The following is a 16,319-nucleotide window of genomic DNA, read 5'->3' as shown; positions in this document are numbered from 1 at the left end:
CTTATGATCATAGTCGAAAAGGGGAAATTCACAGGTAGTTTTTTACTGATTGTGAATACATTAATAACAAGGGGGCATGGTGTTACGTCAATAGTATGTATGTCTAGTTACACATATACTTTTGTCTTACATGCAGGAATCACATAAAAATATCCACAAGATCCCTATTCATTCCTGAGCACTTCTTGGACCTGAGTCTTTTCTCTTCCTTTATTTTCCTCTCTTGCCCCATCTCACCATTTTTGAGTTTAACATTGTTGGGTACATATGGTGGGTGAGGGAAATTGAGACCTCATTTAAGAACTTTCATCTCGCTCCTGCGGAAACCACAGAAGAGAATTACAGGTTCTGGGTTTAGACTTGAAGGTATCAACCTAGGAAATTCAAACTTTCACACAATGTACCAATGTCCACCACTTTCTGTCATCATTTTAAAACTTTGTCCTTACTTCTTTGATCCACCTGGAGCAAGACACAGAACAGTTTGGCAGTTTTTTTCATGGTAGTGATGATCAGAATTTTGAAAGTGCTGTCTCTGACTCTGAGTGAGAGGATGTCAAGACCCTTATGCTCGGGGCCACTGGAAATATGCGTTTCTGCAGCGATTTTATTAGATAAATATGTATTTGCTGAATTTGACACATAATCCATTATATGCTGCATAATCTGCAGATGTTAAGAAAAGATTTTTTTTTTCTGGATCAAAAGCTACAAAAACTATGGCGACTCGATTTCCTTCGCACTGGTCATATTTCAGCTGCTAATTGTTGTATTTCTGTGTTAAATTGGTACTATTTACGGTGAACTCTTTTGTCGGGCACTATTTCCAGGTGTAAGAATGACAAAATAATGAAGTAATACTATCACAAAATGTGCCTCATTGTGCTGCATAATTTGCTTTTTCTTGCAGCATAATTTAGTCAACCTTGCTGTATAATTTAGTCCTCCTCTGTCGCATTATTTCAGTGGCCCTGCTTATACTTTAATTTTTCGAGGGAAGAAGTGGGTTGACAACGCAACAACTTATTTGGAGGTCTGCTAAGTGATCAGAATGCCTTTCAGGGTTTCAGGATATAAAACTGCAAGAGAGGGTGTGGCACAAGTTGCTGACAAGAAAAGTGATTTGCCTTTGAAGGGTTGAGAAATTCATGTTTTTCCTGACCTGAGTAAGGCAACTCAGATGAGGAGGGAGGAGCAACAGACTATCATCACTCATGACCGTATATTTATCATAATGCAGGGACCATTTTTTAAACTTTTCTTTAACCTTTCCAAGATGGGGGATGCCACCTATAAGTGAAATAGAGTGTTTCCCTTGGCACAATTCATTTGTTAAGCCCACATATTAATTTTGAACACTTTGAAATTTAAACAAGATAAAACCAACCAATACGTATGTAAAAAAACTTGTACAAATTTATTATTATTAAAAGCATAGAGAATCACAAGTTAAAAAATATGGTGGTACCATATTACAAATAATATTAAAAAGGGGAGAAAGCGGAAAACCTTTTCTTCCAACAGTATGAAATCAAACCCAACACAATGTAATGAGGAAAATAAAACACGAATCCAATTGACAATACAAAATAAATTAATCAAATTCTGCTACAGCACAACAGAGAGAGACACATAAAGACAATACAGTTTTGTCATTACAGCTATAGCACACCGAGTATATAAATCTCAGGCTGGCAATCTTGGGTACATATACTTATTGTACTTTACAAAATTGACACGGTTACTCAGTTGTGCAATTCTTTTTGCGTCGACGCGTTTCGATGGCTTATTTCATTTTCTTGCCATCTTTTTCAAGACTGTTATATTTCGTCTCTCTTTGTCTGCGGCACTGGATGGTTGCCTTAAACTTAGGAGGTCCTTTTATTTCATATCTGGGAAGGACTTCTCTGGTTATCCTGCACAGGCATATTATAAGGCAGGGCTATTCTTTATTCATGCTAGGGATTTCCTGCTGTTTGTTCTTTACCAATGGTAAAATCAAGCGTCCTGCACAGGGGTTATCTGTGTTTATTGTTGTCTATCTGGCGATAACCCACTGGTCGCGACTGCTGGAAGTCTCATTCAAATCGGATGCCACCTATAACCATTAGAAAAATTAGGAAAAGTGCATTACATAGACTGGAGCAGTGACTTGGCAAATTGAAACTGTCTGGCCTTTCAAAAAAGAAACATAAATGTCATTTTCTTTAAAACAAAAATAAACGGCAGGGAGGAGCGGGTAGTATAAAAGTCACCTTTTGGATGGGGGATGGATGGGAAGCATATGGGGCAGGGGAGCAAGAGAAGCTGAATTTTAAAAAAAATGGGACATAGAGGGATGGGGAAGCTAAGGACATGGTGAAGGTAAAGGGAAGTAATACAGAGTGCAACTAAAAACTGTCCATAGGCAAGACCTAAACATGTGGTAAGGTAGCCTGTCATAAGGAGGAGTGTGACCCCTGCAAAACAGCAAAGGAAGCACAGTGGGGAGTTATAGTTCTGTGCCTTTTAAGTTCCTTTGAGTAAATGAAATTCGTCCCATCAATTATCACAGTTGAAATATAAACAAGTGAATGTATGCATTTCTCTCGATACAGTTAGCTGTAACCCAGCACCAGCACATATGCAGATAGCGAATGAGTCCTCGGGGCTGTTCCAGATGCACCCAGGTGAGAGATGCACGGTACAATAACAGCACTTGCAAAATGTGTCCTTGGAATATTCTCTTCTCAACCAACCCTGTATCGTTGTATGTGTGCCAGAGCAGTGCATACTATATCAGGATGTGACGTGCCTGTGTTATAGACAGAAAACTACCATAGCCTGGAGAAGCATTCATTGCAGTTAAAGTTGGGTGGGGGCTTTAAAGTGTCATCCGTTGGTCGCCAAGGCAACGGGTCCTGTCTGGTGCTCAACTCTCCGCTCCCTGGCTCCGTTCGTTTATGCTGTTGAAAAGCGAGTAGATCCGGTTCTCGGCTGCGCGGCTGTTTGCCCGTTTGCCCTGCCTTTTTTTTTTGCAGAGTTTTATATAGCGCGAACTTGACCCGAATCCGAATCCGCTATCAGAGCCCTTTACATAGCACCAGTTACGTTACATGAGGGCACACATTCATGTTTGTTAGGCACTGGGAGATTAAGTGATTTTTCCAGAGTCACAGGATGTTTTTTGCGTCATTACCGAGACTCGAACCCTTGTCGTAGGAACGGTGTGTCCGGCACATAGACATGGGTCTTTGACACGGGGGCGCTAGGGGAGAGGGGAGGAGGCAAGGCTGTGGTCTGAAGATGTCTGTTTCTGTTCTCGCGCTCTTAGTTCGATTTCGAGTTGTCAAAAAACAAAATCCAGCCTCTTGTTTCGGGTCTTCATAAAAAAAAAAAAGGCGTGTGTTGTGTCATGAAGTTCAATAACACACGGAACAAGCATTTACAATGCAATGGTTTTGCCTTTGTTAAAGTTAGAGCTATTGGCATTGCTCTTGACATTATTTTTATTTATGTTTTTTTTAACATAAATAAATGGCATTGTCATTTACAATGCCACTAGCTTTATCTCTCGCAAATGACACACACAAACACACACAGAGCCCCCCACACATACACCCACACAGAGCCCCCCCACACACACAGCCACACAGAGCCCCCCACACACACAGCCACACAGAGCCCCCCACACACACAGCCACACAAAGCCCCCCACACACACAGCCACACAAAGCTCCCCACACACACAGCCACACAGAAGCCTCCACACACCCACACAGAGCCTTCCACAGACACCCACACAGCACAAGCAGGCAACAGGGGCACACGGAGGCACAAGCAGGCAACAGGGGCACACGGAGGCACAAGCAGGCAACAGGGGCACGAAAACGGAGGCACAAGCAGGCAACAGGGGCACACGGAGGCACAAGCAGGCAACAGGGGCACACGGAGGCACAAGCAGGCAACAGGGGCACACGGAGGCACAAGCAGGCAACAGGGGCACACGGAGGCACAAGCAGGCAACAGGGGCACACGGAGGCACAAGCAGGCAACAGGGGCACACGGAGGCACAAGCAGGCAACAGGGGCACGAAAACGGAGGCTCAAGCAGGCAACAGGGGCACACGGAGGCACAAGCAGGCAACAGGGGCACACGGAGGCACAAGCAGGCAACAGGGGCACACGGAGGCACAAGCAGGCAACAGGGGCACACGGAGGCACAAGCAGGCAACAGGGGCACACGGAGGCACAAGCAGGCAACAGGGGCACGAAAACGGAGGCACAAGCAGGCAACAGGGGCACACGGAGGCACAAGCAGGCAACAGGGGCACACGGAGGCACAAGCAGGCAACAGGGGCACACGGAGGCACAAGCAGGCAACAGGGACACACGGAGGCACAAGCAGGCGACAGGGGCACGAACACTGAGGCACAAGCAGGCAACAGGGGCACACGGAGGCACAAGCAGGCAACAGGGGCACACGGAGGCACAAGCAGGCAACAGGGGCACACGGAGGCACAAGCAGGCAACAGGGGCACAAGCAGGCAACAGGGGCACACGGAGGCACAAGCAGGCAACAGGGGCACACGGAGGCACAAGCAGGCAACAGGGTCATGAAAACAAGCACAAGCAGGCAAAAGGGTCACAAGCAGGAATTGTAATTTAGACGGGGCTGAAGTGGAGAACGGTCAGTAGGGAAGTAGTGCGGCTGGTGCAGTGGTACCAGGCCGAAAGGTGAGAGGGGCTGTCTGCACCCCAGTTTGGACAGTTTCCACTACCTAACAGGGATTGGTGGGAGGGGGGCGTACTTCTTGCTTGCTTTAGGGCTGTTACTTCGGGGACGCAGTGCACGCTCTTGCCTGCTGCCTGCTGCCACCGGGACACGACAACAGGCAGGGAGAGGACAGGCTGGGAGATGGCAGGGAGGGGACAGGCTGGGAGAGGGGAGGGAGGGGACAGGCTGGGAGAGGGCAGGTTGGGAGAGGGCAGGCTGGAAGTGGACAAGCTGGGAGAGGACAGGCTGGGAAAGGTCATGGAGGGGACAGGCTGGAAGTGGACAGGCTGGAAGAGGACATGCTGGGAAAGGGCAGGGAGGGGACAGGCAGGGAGAGGGCAGGCTGGGAGTGGACAGGCTGGGAAAGGGCAGGGAGGGGACAGGCTGGGAGAGGGCAGGCTGGGAGTGGGCAGGCCGCGAGAGGACAGGCCGCGAGAGGGCAGGCTGCGAGAGGGCAGGCTGCGAGAGGGCAGGCTGGGAGAGGGCAGGCTGGGAGAGGGCAGGCTGGGAGAGGGCAGGCTGGGAGAGGGCAGGCTGGGAGAGGGCAGGCTGGGAGTGGACAGGCTGCGAGAGGACAGGCTGCGAGAGGGCAGGCTGCGAGAGGGCAGGCTGCGAGAGGGCAGGCTGGGAGAGGGCAGGCTGGGTGACGGCAGGCTGGGAGAGGACAGGCTGGGAAGCAGAGAGGGTCTTACCTGAGAAGTCTGCCAGCGCGGAGCTCTCCGGGGCGCAGAGCAGCAGCAGGGCCCAGCAGAGGAAGTTCAGAAGAGCAAGCAGACGAGCACAGAATTCGGGGCAAGCAAGCAGGGCAAGGGAAGCAAGCAGGGACGGGGAAGCAAGCAGGGACGGAGAAGTGGCAGAAAAAGCAAGCAGAGAGATCAAGAAATCTGGGACAGGGCAGGATTAGAGGCATGCAGGCAGCAACCTAGCAAGCAAGCAGGGTCAGGGAGGTTCAGAGAAAGAAAGCAAGCAAAGACAGAGCAAGGAATCTGGGACAAGCAAGCAGGAACAAGTGAAACAATGAGGGTCAGAGGGAATCAGCGAAAGAAAAGAGGGACAGGGGAGGCTCACAGGACTCAAGCAACGGACAGAGGAAGTCAGAAAAGCAGGCTGGGACAGGGCACAGAATTTGGGGCAAGCATGCAGGCACCAAAGATTTGTTAAAGAGTAGATACAACATGAATCAGGCAAGAGCCAGGCAGCACAGCTTCCATCCAGGACACCGGTAGCATCTGATCTCCTGGACTGGAACCCGTGGGAAGAAAAGTAGGAACATTCTAAGCCTCGCTTTGCCACGCTCTAATACATTAAAGTAACAATACAACATTGACCAAGAATTCTTAACAAACAAAGTACAGACATGCCCTTGGCCATCATAAAAACACACTGCACCAAGTGCAGACCTCAGCAGGGTCATTGCACTCCTACAATAAATAAAATGAAAATCAATTATGAGGCATCATAAAACCACATAAGGCTGAATGCAAACCCGAACTCAATCATCGCAAACTCACAATAATCCAGGCACAGACAGATCTGACCCTAACCATTGCGAGTAAGCAATAACCAAAGTACAAAAACCAGCCTGGACGTCATAATAACACAACAGAACAAGTGCAGACATGAGCCTTGGTCACAGCATTGCCACACAATGCAGATCAGAGCTTGATCATAAAAGAAACCAAATTACAACACCAAGTTACGATCTGGTAAAAATCTGCTCATATCCCATAACAAGTTACATATAGATGAGAGGCCGATAACATCGCGTCCAAATTTAAGGAAACCAAGAACATGGCTGTGCAATGCTTCGAAAACAAATGCTAAATCAAAACTGTATTATCTTTCTCTATAGCATTTCAAATATTCGACATGCTGTTACATGTTTATCCATTTTAGGTTTTGCTGAAACTCTCACTTAAAGGGCCCCCCATCATTTTAAACTACAGAGCTCTCGCGTTTTTTGGGTCCAAGCATGAGTAGCTCACCGAGTGCAAGATTTCGTTTTCTCTCGCCTCCCTCCTCTCGGGGTCTCTCTCTCTCTTGCTCTCTCTCTCCTGCCCAGCACTTTAACAGCGTTACAGGAGAGGCGACCTGTGACCGGCGACCGGTGAGACTACGTCACGACACCCCATCTTCTCCTGTCTCGCGCTTCTGCCACCCCTTCTCTTTCGTGTTCTCCCCCATGCCTTCCTTGCCCCTTCTCCCCTTCACGAATATCCCACATTATCCCTGGCATCTCTTTACGGTTCCCCCTCACATTTTCCCTGTACTCTGCCATTTTCTTTCCAATGTCCTCTCCCGAATGCACTGCCCCCATCTCTCTGCCCCATACCACGTCCCCTGTCCCCACACTAGCACCATTAAAACTAGTCCTGCACTCCGCTGCCCGTCTCAACATCAGTACAAGGAAATTTGACTGTATCTCTTCTGTCCTGATAGCACTAACAATGGCTGCACACATATGTAAATGCAAGACCTAGCTTGACAAGTGCAATGGAATTACATATGGATATTGCAGACTAAGTAGCACAATTATGCTAAGTGAAGGAAGGAAAGATCTACTGGGGAAATCATCCGTAGTCTTGAACACATACAAGAAAAGTTTCACAGGTGAAAATAGACAGGTACCAACTCAGAGTCAGGGTCCTGTCTGGAGCACTCTTTATGCAGCCATGTTAGTGCAGGTAAGAGCAGTGGGGCGGGGTGGGGTTGGGGGGATTCGACAGATGACCACGAGGTGTGGGCCACAGGGCAATCTTCTACAATATCTCAGTGGCGGCCACTGTGCTCATCTGCCATTTGAGAGACGACTTAAGAGGGAGATGTTGTGCCACAAAGAAGGGACAATGGCATTTCCTGTTGACTTATAGTACCCTGACGAGGTGTTGAAGCGCTTTTCAACGAGTCTCAAGCTACTCCGGAACCCAAAAGGATTAGTAGTGGATTGGTATAGGGAACTATGACAGAGAGAGTGAAGAGATAGGATACTATGAGAGAGAGAATGAAGAGATAGGATAATGTATCCTATCTCTTCACTCTCTCTCTCATAGTTCCCTATACCAATCCACCACTAATCTTTTTGGGTTCCAGAGTAGCTTGATACTCGCTGAAAAGCGCTTCAACACCTCGTCAGGGTACTATAAGTCAACAGACAAATGCCATTGTGGTGTAGGGTGATGGCAGGACAGAGTAAAGCTTTTGAGAGAGTATTTCTTTTCCTTATACAATAGTATTAATATAATATATAGATACTTGATTACATAGTAAGGGAATATATGTGTAAAAAATATAATATATTGAGATTTGTGTGGGTTTTTTGTGGAGTAGTGAGGAAATATTGATGTAGTGGTTTTCTGTGCAAGATTTGTATGTGCAGTACTGCTGATGAGTGGTGGTTGAATAGTACGGGGTAGTGATGTGTTTACGGGAAGAGTATGTTGGTGTGAAGAATATTCTGAGAGGGAGCACATATTTTAATCTAAACTTAACACGAGGGAGCCTTACCCTAAAGTAAGGGATTTGGTTTTGCAACATGCTTTATGCAGTGGGTTTTAAAGAAGTTATGTGCCTTCGCCAGAAACGTTTTCTCTTAAATCATTATGTGTGGGTCTCACACTAAAATACCATTCCCTGGGGCCATTGACATTGAGAGTTTTGTGACATTGAATTCGGACCCTGCTGAGTGTTTTCATTTAGAAAATTGACACTTTTTGCTAACAACGCGCAGCATGCTGATTGGGCGCCAAATGATTCCCACTTGAGACCTATACAAATTTTTTGCAGACTGGATTTCTTTATCCATAGCATTCCTGATCTGTGCAGCTTCTTTCTGATATAATTTCAAGCCTGGCAGTCGCCCTCCTCCCCCGCTGCAGTTCTGCATTGTTGAGTGATGAAGTAACTGCGGGATTGGAGGTTGAGGGGGGTGGCAGGGGGTAGTGCTGGGTTTAGAGGAAGAGGGGCTGTGCGTCCTGGCAGCCTTCCAGTTCTCCGCTGGAATCTTAATTTAAGTCCGTTCGGTTAAATCCCCGGTCCCCATGAGGCCGGGGTTGGCAGAGGGCGTTGCTTGGAGAGGGAAGCTTGTCTGAGGAGAAATCCGTGGCGCAGTTAGAACGCTGAATAATGTCCACGTCAGAAGACCCGGCTACAGGATTCTCACTCTGGGAGGGCCCTGAAAACATCTAGGAGGGCCTTGAAAATGAGTGGGGGAAGCTGGCAAAAATCAACAAAGGCTTACGAGATACAAGGAGGGGGGGGGGAGCGGGAGGGGGGCGGAAACGGCCACGGGAGAGCGGGAGGGGGGCGGGAACGGCCACACACTGACGGGAGAGCGGGAGGGGGGCGGGAACGGCCACACACTGACGGGGGGCGGGAAACGAACCAACAGCGGGAGGGGGGACAGGAAAGGGAAGACTCACCTGGACTTCCTCGGCCGGCGGTCGGCCGCAACGAGCCCGAAAAAACGCCCCGCCCACCGAGTGAACACGTCTACATGACGTGAGCAGAAAGGGAAAAATTCTCGGGAACGCCCCCGAATCTGGTCCGGCCTTTGACGGACAGATCCGGCTCCCAATGGCTAGCCTCCATTTATGGAGCTAGCCAATGGGAGGAGGGGGCGGATACCCGACCCCACATAGAGAGATATCGAGATATCATTAGATTTTGCTAGCGCATGCGTACTTCGTACGCATTGCGTAGGCAAAACCTAAAAATAGAATTAATTCTGAAAGTATTTATTGAGGTATAACGAGCTTGCGGGAGGGAAGGAACAGCTGTCGGAAAGTGACAGAGTACATCGGGGTCAGGGTTGACGTCATATAAATACTAACATCGCATTCCAACACGCGTCATAACATTGGCCAATCACGGCAGCAGGAAGGTGGAAGTGCAGGGGAAAATGATAGGAAGACTAGACCTGCAACATCTCTCCCTTATCAAACACAAAGGTGAATGTCTACAACAACTCATAGTCCTTTAGGCCAGCTGGCCACTTAGATATTCTCCCAGACCAATTACAGGTACCCTCCCAACCACCATGACATTTAGCATTTACTTCCCTGGATACACAAGAGGTACTGGGTTTTGGATCAGATACATAGTCAGTTATGGCTTGTCCCTCAGCCACACTGCCATCGCCATGCCTCTCTACAATATCAGTTCTGGCATTACTTTCATCATCTCTAAACATTTCCTCCATGTCATAGTTAACTGGCTCACAACGTGATCGTGAATTACTTTGTGAAACATCAACTTGTTTATCAATTTCACCTGAATAAGTATTCAACCATGAGAATTCACTGTCACCTAGATCTTCGTTTATGAGACCCTCAAACCATAATTCTGCCTGGCTTTTGCTCAAACATATGGCGTCACTCTTGTTGCGCCAACCCAGGAATCTCAAACAAATGGCACTTTGTGTCACCTCAACCACCTCCTCGGGTTTATAGTACTTGGATTCTCCTTTATGTTGTCCATCATGTCTTTTGACAAGTGCCCAATCGCCCTTGTTAAACTCTTTGTTAACAGCTTTATGTACCATGTCGTGATAGCGTTTGGCTTTGACCTGGTTTCCAACAATCTTCTGCCTAACCTGCATCTGTTCATCTCTTATGACCAGTGGTTCGGGCAAACTTGACTCAAACCCTTTAATTTTAGGCACAATGTCATTATCACATCTCCTTCCCCTCATTAGAAAAAATGGGGAAAAACCTGTTACACTGTTTGGGGTAGAATTGTATGCAAATACTCTATCCTGGATAAATTTCTTTACTTGAATATTTGAAGCTCTAGCTAATTGAATGCCGTCCTTGATAAATCGGTTCACTCTTTCAATTTGCCCATTCGATTTAGGAGAGTATAAGGGAGTTTTCTCCTGCCTGATGCCATGTAAAATAAGAAATTCTGTCATTTTGTTGGAAGTAAGTTGCTTCCCGTTATCTGACACCAGTATGCGTGGGCTTCCTTCAATGGAGAAACAAGTGTCCAAAAAGTCAATGACAGAGTCTGAGTCAATAGTCGGAACAAACTTATGGTATATCCATTTGCTGTAGTAGTCGCTCATAACAATGAAGAATCTGGAATCCTGGTCCAACACTTGGAATGGTCCTGCCATGTCAATGGCGACTTTGTACCATGCTGAATTTGGGATGGATACCAACTGCATCTCCTGAACTCTTGGTGTCCAGTGCTTGTCGGATCTAATACACACAATACATTTCTCCACATATAAATTAACATCAATGTCCATCTGAGGCCACCAGTATTGTTCCTTTAGCCTCTTTTTGGTTATAGTGGCACCCAAATGAGTACTGTGGGCAGTAGATATCAATTTGTTCCTAAGTTTAAATGGGGGAACTAATAAGAGCCATTCATTAAAAACCCCTCAACACAACTTAGTTCTTCTGACACTTGGAAGAAGGTTTTGAATTCAGGAGACAAATTACGAACTGGGGGCCACTTGTGGGACATGAATTCGCTAACCTTCAACAAAACAGAATCAGTATTCATGGCAGGGCCGGACTGGGAACCGAAACCGGCCCTGGCAAAGAGCTCGGCCGGCCCCCCCCTCCCCCCAGGGGGTTGGGGGGTGCGACCTCGCTCTTTGCTAGGGCCGGTTTTCGGCCGATTTTGTTACAGTGCCGTTTTTGCAGCTATGCTGCAAAAAACGACCCTGTAACAAAACCGGCCCCCTGGGGCCCAAAACCGGCCCCCACCCTCGCGGCCGACCGGGGGATTGCCCGGTGCCTGCAACGGCCAGTCCAGGCCTGATTCATGGCTTCCAACCATTCTTTTTCTGACATAGCATTTCCTCTTACATTAATGTTGGATATGGATGAGACTACACACTCAGTGTCATCTTCGTTCAGCACCTCGACACTTTCAGTGGGTAGTCTTGAAAGAAAATCTGCTCGAATATTGTCCCTGCCAGCTATGTGTTTGATGGTGAAATTATATTCTTGCAGTTTTGCCAACAACCTCACCAGCCTGGCTGAGGCCTTACCGTTACCTCTGCCATACCCATCAAACATATACGTGAGCAGCTTGTGGTCGGTAACTAATTCGAAATCCTTCCCCCATAAATACATTTTCAGTTTGTCCACCGCCCAAACACATGCGAGCGCTTCTCGCTCGATGGTACTGTAATTCTTCTCTGCTTCTGTCAATCTGCGTGAAATGAACGCTACTGAATGAACTTGTTTATTGACCTTCTGAGTAAAAACTGCGCCTATACCCACATAGCTAGCATTTACAGTAATAATGTTGGTACCTTTTGTATCAAATGGTTTTAGAGTGGGGGCATTTAAAATAGACGTTTTGATTTCTGCAAATGATTCCTCATGTTGTGTTTCCCATTTAAAATGCTCACCTTTGCGCTAAAGGGCTCTCAGGGGCTCAACCACTTCAGCGTAGTTTTCTATAAATCTCGAATAGTATTCGCTGAGCCCCAAAAAAGATCTCAGCGAATCTTTGTCTTCTGGTTTGGGGGCTTCAGAAATTGCCCTGACTAAATTCATTTTGGGTTTGATACCATCCTGGCTAATTACATGGCCTAGATATTCTACCTCGGTCTTAAGAAATTCACATTTATTCTTTGAAACTGTCATACCCCTTTCCTTCAACTTACCAAGTACCTTCTCCAGAATGACATTATGTTCACTTACAGATTCAGCATGGATGAGAATGTCATCCTGAAACTTCTGTACACCTTTCCTCTGCCCAAACATGTTCTCCATTAGCTTTTGGAAGACACTTGCAGAGGACGCCAACCCAAAAGGCAATCGTACATATCTGTAAGCTCCCAAGGGTGTGATAAATGTGGTCAACTCCTTGGATTCCTCATCAACCTTAACTTGATGGTACGCTGACCTGAGGTCGATAAGGGAAAAAAAATTTAGAACCTGCAGTTGCAGCTAAGATCTCTTGAATTCTGGGAAGGGGAAAACAATCTACAAGAATATTCTTTTTGAGTGACCTGAGGTCTGCACACAGGCGGAACTCACCATTCCTCTTTTTTATCAAAACGATCCCCGAAATCCATTCAGCAGAATCTGCTGGTTCAATAATTCCTTCGCTGACTAGTCGTTCTAGAACACATTTTAAATAATTTTTGACAGTTAGGGGTAGAGATCTGACTTTTTGTCTTACAGTAACCGCATCTTTTTTAGAATTATCTTATGTACAAAGCCACTTACACAGCCTACTCTATCTTCAAACAATGAGTCATATTTACTAAGGATGGTGGTTATGCTTTCATTATTGCATGTTATTGCAGACACATTTATACTAGGTATAAACCCCTCGTCAAGTACAATGGGGTCTTCAGCCCCAGGCTTCAAAATTATTTTTAATTTTGCTAAGTCTCTCCATCCCACAATGTCTCTGCCGCGTTCTGCGACATAAATTTTTGTATTCACACATCTACCTTTGATATTTAGGATGTCTTGAAAGTACCCAAATATATTGATCTCTGATTCCCCAAAGGCTTTGGGATTGACATCGGATTCATTCAAATCCACCTGTGGCCAATACTTGAGGAATTTCTTGTCGGAAACTATTGTAATCGGCGAACCGGAATCCGCCATAATGTTAATTTGAACCTCTCCTACAGTAGCCACCCCTAATGGTCCCTTAATATTTTTGTATTCCTCCTCAATTGTAAGTACGATGTTAGAACACATATTCTCATCAAACTCTTTCACATAGTTTACCTTTGATGGCGTAAATCGTTTTTGGCCAAAAGTGCCACATACCCCCGCAAAATGATCTACCTTTAGACATCTTGTGCATTTCTTCCCCAATGCCGGGCAACTCAAGGAATCAGCCTTGTGATTGTGTGAGCCACATCTATAACATACAAATTGAGATGTATTAACATTTGCATGCGTTTTAAATTTGTTGAAAGTAACATTATCTCTCTTCTTTTTTTCATTTACTAAATACACATTGGAATTTTTGTTTGCAGCTCCAGTTATTTCTCTTGACCCTTCCATTGACCTTTCAATACCCTTTGCAATGTCAATAGCTTCTGATAGAGTTGGTCTTTTGCATGCTAATAGCCGCTCTTGTATTTTTCTTTCATAACAGTGGAAGACTAACTGGTCGCGTATATACTCATCAACCCTATCTTGATAGTCACACTTGGTTGCCAACACTCTCAAAGCTGCTATGTACTGCTCTACATTTTTACTTTCAGCTTGTTTTATCATAGTGAATCGGTGTCTGCCCACCATTATGTTTTCCTCCTCATCAAATTGTCTTTCCAATCTCTTGACAGCCTCCTGAAATTCATCTAATGGAATGAACTGGCCTGGTGGTGGTTCGTACTCTGGCAGACTATAAAAAATTTCTTGCCCTGCCACCCCCAACAGCCCAACAAGAATTGCTGTTTTCCTTTCGGCATCGAACTTCTTACCATTGATGGCAATCAAATAATTGTCGAATGACCTGTACCAGCTGCGCCATTTCATAACCGGTTTACCAGGTTCACTTAGAAAAAATGCTGGAGCATTGAAGTTCGATTCACTGGTCATGTTTTCCAGAGTGGTTTCTGAAGCCTCTTTTTTAATAAACAAATCAATTTTGAATTATTAAAAATTCACTGTGTAAATATGAGAATAAAAAATAATAAAAAATAAAGTTTCTTTTATAAATAGAGATAGTCTTTCTTTTTGCCAATAAAATGAGTTGAGTAAATATGGAAGAAAACGTTTCTTATATAATAGAGAACATTTTTGCCAATATAATGAGTCTTGTTCGTAAGCTTGCTGAGTAAAAATAAGAAGAAAAGCTTCTTTTATTTCAAGCTTGTATCACTTTACTAAAACAAAAGGTGGAGGAAATGCCTTCGCGCGTTTTATTTACCTCAGATTTGATGTGCTGCAATGGACGGAATGTTCATCACAAAATGGCTTCGTGTTGTTCACGTCGAATACGTCATGACGTGATCGGCCCTGCTGCTTGACAAACAGCTGAGTGGAAGGAATGACGGTTACCGCAGCGCATGAGGCACCTGAATGACAGTTAAACTGCTGTGCATCAACTGTTCCTGGAATTCTCCTTTGATCAGCTACGCTGTGGAAACACACTTGGCCACTGGATTCAAGATAGCTTGGCTGATGAGGATTATGAATCCGAAACCGGTCCCAGGATGCTTGTTTCCGGTCCAGGGAAGACATGGCTTGGCAGTTCGGGCTGGACTGTTCCCATGAGGCACAGGGTCAGACTGATTTGCATATAGCCATGTCTGAACTGGGGTGGCTGAGTGAACTAAAGAATGGTGATGGATTAAACCCAGATCAGTTGACTGGGGGTGAGTGTTTGATTTGTTCAAACGCTCCGTCCATCATCCCCTTTTGTATCGCTTTGTTCGCACTAAGTGTGGCAGGGTATGCTCAGACGTGAGTCCCTTGTTCACTTGGCCACTGGATTCAAAATAGCCTGGCTGATGAGGATTATGAATCCGAAACCGGTCCCAGGATGCTTGTTTCCGGTCCAGGGAAGACATGGCTTGGCAGTTCGGGCTGGACTGTTCCCATGAGGCACAGGGTCAGACTGATTTGCATATAGCCATGTCTGAACTGGGGTGGCTGAGTGAACTAAAGAATGGTGATGGATTAAACCCAGATCAGTTGACTGGGGGTGAGTGTTTGATTTGTTCAAACGCTCCGTCCATCATTCCCTTTTGTATCGCTTTGTTCGCCCTAAGTGTGGCAGGGTATGCTCAGACGTGAGTCCCTTGTTCACTTGGCCACTGGATTCAAGATAGCCTGGCTGATGAGGATTATGAATCCGAAACCGGTCCCAGGATGCTTGTTTCCGGTCCAGGGAAGACATGGCTTGGCAGTTCGGGCTGGACTGTTCCCATGAAGCACAGGGTCAGACTGATTTGCATATAGCCATGTCTGAACTGGGGTGGCTGAGTGAACTAAAGAATGGTGATGGATTAAACCCAGATCAGTTGACTGGGGGTGAGTGTTTGATTTGTTCAAACGCTCCGTCCATCATCCCCTTTTGTATCGCTTTGTTCGCCCTAAGTGTGGCAGGGTATGCTCAGACGTGAGTCCCTTGTTCACTTGGCCACTGGATTCAAGATAGCCTGGCTGATGAGGGTTATGAATTCCGAAAACGGTCCCAGGATGCTTGTTTCCGGTCCAGGGAAGACATGGCTTGGCAGTTCGGGCTGGACTGTTCCCATGAGGCACAGGGTCAGACTGATTTGCATATAGCCATGTCTGAACTGGGGTGGCTGAGTGAACTAAAGAATGGTGATGGATTAAACCCAGATCAGTTGACTGGGGGTGAGTGTTTGATTTGTTCAAACGCTCCGTCCATCATCCCCTTTTGTATCGCTTTGTTCGCCCTAAGTGTGGCAGGGTATGCTCAGACGTGAGTCCCTTGTTCACTTGGCCACTGGATTCAAGATAGCCTGGCTGATGAGGATTATGAATCCGAAACCGGTCCCAGGATGCTTGTTTCCGGTCCAGGGAAGACATGGCTGGGCAGTTCGGGCCGGACTGTTCCCATGAGGCACAGGGTCAGACTGATTTGCATATAGCCATGTCTGA

The sequence above is a fragment of the Lissotriton helveticus genome, chromosome 5_1, assembly GCF_964261635.1.
Source record: "Lissotriton helveticus chromosome 5_1, aLisHel1.1, whole genome shotgun sequence".
In the NCBI taxonomy this organism is placed as follows: Eukaryota; Metazoa; Chordata; class Amphibia; order Caudata; family Salamandridae; genus Lissotriton; species Lissotriton helveticus.
This window is presented reverse-complemented; position numbering follows the sequence as displayed.